This window comes from Galeopterus variegatus, unplaced genomic scaffold (assembly GCF_000696425.1).
Source record: "Galeopterus variegatus unplaced genomic scaffold, G_variegatus-3.0.2 Scaffold11310, whole genome shotgun sequence".
NCBI classification, from domain to species: Eukaryota; Metazoa; Chordata; class Mammalia; order Dermoptera; family Cynocephalidae; genus Galeopterus; species Galeopterus variegatus.
The window spans coordinates 4,821-8,281 of NW_007737421.1; the positions used below are offsets into that span (position 1 = coordinate 4,821).

Here is a 3,461-nt window from a genome sequence, read left to right on the forward strand (position 1 = left end):
TCCTTGCTAGTTCCTTTTCTAAGGCAAGCTGCTGGTATTATTCTATTTAAATCTTGTTATGCTGTAAGAACTTACGTTTACACATTTCTCCGCTGTAGACTCAAAAAAAACGACAGACTCTGTTGTCAAAAACAACTTTCATTTTACTCATCCTTTACCTCAGTCTAGTCCCTATGAAGTCCTCACATTTTTAGGTATAAAAGATGCAGCAGAACCACTAAAGCTAAATTTCACCACATATGACTTCAAAACCAAGGGTCACCCAGGACAATCCCTTAAACCTGTTACCCACAAAGTCCACATTCCAGCACTAGAGGAGTCTGAGGGGCATATTCAGCACTTAAAGGGGAAGTCAGCCATGGGTGTTGATTGCACACCCTTGTAAAGAGTCACAGCTTGTCACTGGTCATTTCTAGAAACTGCACACTGACATCCCGGATGCACTCTCCTTGGGCTTGAATCAGAATTTGTAATAGCTGCCATCTGCACAAACTGAAGTGACAGCATTTGGCTCTGTTCTAAAATCACACACACATGGAGAGCCTGAGCGAACGTGGTATTTGGAAAAATTCCATTTGCAGCTGAAGTATTTTGGAAGGGAACTGGCTGACACCAAACTAGGCTATTTATTCCTTTTTGGATCTTCAGTAGTAAGAATGTGCACTGTACCATGGTCCCACAGATGACGGATTGAGGTTAATGCAATAAATATTTGCTTCTTGAGAATCTCTTCATAGTTCCTGGATTAAATGCCCTGACGAAGTAGTAAATATTTTTATAAGAATCCCCTTTTATGACCCGGTTATGATTCTTGCTCCCTACAGGTTGAGAGCCATGCAGTTCAGAATGGCCTCCTGCACAGGAGTATCTACAGACGGCTTCTTAGTGCTGGCCAGGTCCACAAGTTTCGCATGACTAGTGTGTGCCCAGGGAGGCCAGAAGAGAATTATTATTTACAGAGAAACAGCATGCAAAGGCCTTTACAGTTAAGCAGTTGCTGGCACAAACTGATGGGGACTGTGTGTGCATGGAAACACCTTAATTATGTTGTCCAAAATGACCACGATTCCATCTCATTGCAATTTGACCACCTTAACTTCTGTAGAAACTTCTATTTCAGTAAGTCTTCTTTCTCCAGTCATCCCAGATTATCACTTTATTGGGAGGGATGTCAGCTTTTTCCCACCATCGACTAAAGCTAAATAGTTACAGAGAAATAACATTTCAACGTGGCCAACTATTCCTATAAATTCTCGTTTCTCATTTTCTTTTAATTGGTCAATGTGGAGACTCGGAATCCAGTTTCCATTTTACGTGCAAAGCATCCGCTGTCTGCGTCAAAACCAGGGTATAGCATCCAGTAAGCAGGTCAGGGCACAGTAGAGGTGGGTCCGCAGGCTCCTCAGCGCCCCCTCTGCAGCTCAGGGAGACCAAGAGGTTGGATCACCCATGGTGGCTCTGGGCCAGAAGCGCTTGATAGCCAGGCAGCCCATAGAGCACCAATCTCATCCACCTGGCACCCAGCAGACAGGGACTACATGGTTTTTATTACTATTAATTTTAGGTACCTTATATATTAGAAAATGAATTTTATAGATATGTAAATTCCTTTGAAAATAAAATGATTTGATGCAAGGCAATTCCAATGGGATTTTTTTGTTTTGTGTCAGATTGATCACCTGAAAGAACAATTGTTTGTGTCCAGTCAAGAAAATGTTGAAAAGACATATTTTTTGTCTTTACGCTACAAGGTAATAAATGCTTTATATAATGCAGAAGTAATTGATGTGATGTGATAGTAGTGTAGGAAGACAGAGAACAATGGAAGGAATAAAAAGTCAAGAAATAGACCATGCATCTATAAATAATTAGGATATAATAAAGGTGACACAAGATCTGTAGAGAAAGATTAGATAACTGATAAGTGATAATAATAGAACAATCAGCTAATCATCACACCACAGTAATTTCCAGATTGCTGAAAGATTTTAATATTTCTTTAAACATCCACAAAAATTGTTTTGGAAAGAACTTCCTAAGCAAATGTTACTTACTTTTAGAAACAATGAAGATAGGGATATATTTGACTGAAGAACACTAAGAAAAAAAGTTTAATAAAAAAGACAGGGAGAAATATACTTTTCATAATGGTCATAACATATATATAAATTTTCTGAAATCTAGGAATAGAAAGATGACAAACTAGAGGAATGAGTTTATCACAAAGAAGATATATAAGTGGTAGAAGATATATAAGTGGTAAAAAAAATGGAGAAAATCTTTGCACATATATAACAAGGATTTAACAGTCAAATTTACATAAAATTGCCTAAAATTCTATAAGAAAAAGATGAAGAAGGAAGAATGAATATATCATAAAAGATATATGAATAGTTAAGAAACACATAAAAAATTTCAAGCTATTAGGCCTCATAGTCAGCTTAACATAAAACATCTGCTACTCCCTCGCCCTGTCCCCCTGCCCCCTCCTTTTCCCTAAAGCCTAGTGCATTCTGATAAGGACATCTGGTACAACTCACCCTGTCCCCCTACCTCTTCCCTTTCTCTCAGGCTGGTGCATTCCAATAAAAACGTCTTGTACAAAGCAAAAAAAAAAAATAAAACTGCAAAGCCATTACAGAATGCTGAGTGCTCAGAATAGTTGCCCAAACCACTCCCAGACAAACACTATGAAGGCTCTGCTAGTCTGTACAAGGGCGGAACACTCATCTTTCAGTTTCCCCTCCAGGTTTGCTGGAGTAAACTTCCTTGCTTGATAATGTTTGGCTCAGAGTCTTTCATTCTGTTTGTCTCACCAACTTAACCCAAGAAACCAATAATTTAAGAAATAATAATACCAATGTTTTTATAGACACTAGAGTCACACTTGCACTGCTGGGAAATTGCTATAGTCTATCTGAAAGAGAATTTAGAAGTGTTCTTCAAAAGCTTTAAAGACAGCCATGCTTTTTGAGATGACAATTTGATGTCTGGTAAGTTATCCAATGGAAGTAGCTATGGATAAATTTAAAGATTTCTTTAGGTGAATGAACTTCTCTGTGAAGTTTGGAAACCCAAAATGTTGGGCACAATTTAAATGTCTAATTATTATGGATTTATCAAGGAAATTATTTTATCCTTCAAAGCTATGCTACGAAGGATCTTCGACAGAGAGGGATACTTATCTAAGATGAGACTATAAAACAGAATATATGAGGATACTTCAAAGACTTTGTGGACAAAGAAACCTGAAAGATAATACAAATCTTTCCATGAATTTTTTGAAGTACCATTGTACTTACGATGCCATTTTTTATTCTTAGTTCCTACTAAGAACACAGTTCTGTTTTAAAGCCAAGAATGGGAAAGAGAAGAGAATAGTGGTGTATTCCTCCCAGAAATGAAAGCTAAGTCTATAAACATCACTGCTTCTAATAGCTATCTACAAAGGAGTTAGGGAA

The 3,461-nt window shown here is 37.7% G+C and overlaps 1 pseudogene; it reads right to left on the reverse strand.

Moving 5' to 3' along the window:
* Positions 1–389: 389 nt before the first annotated feature.
* On the reverse strand, positions 390–1,357 carry LOC103610565 (annotated as a pseudogene).
* Positions 1,358–3,461: the final 2,104 nt, after the last annotated feature.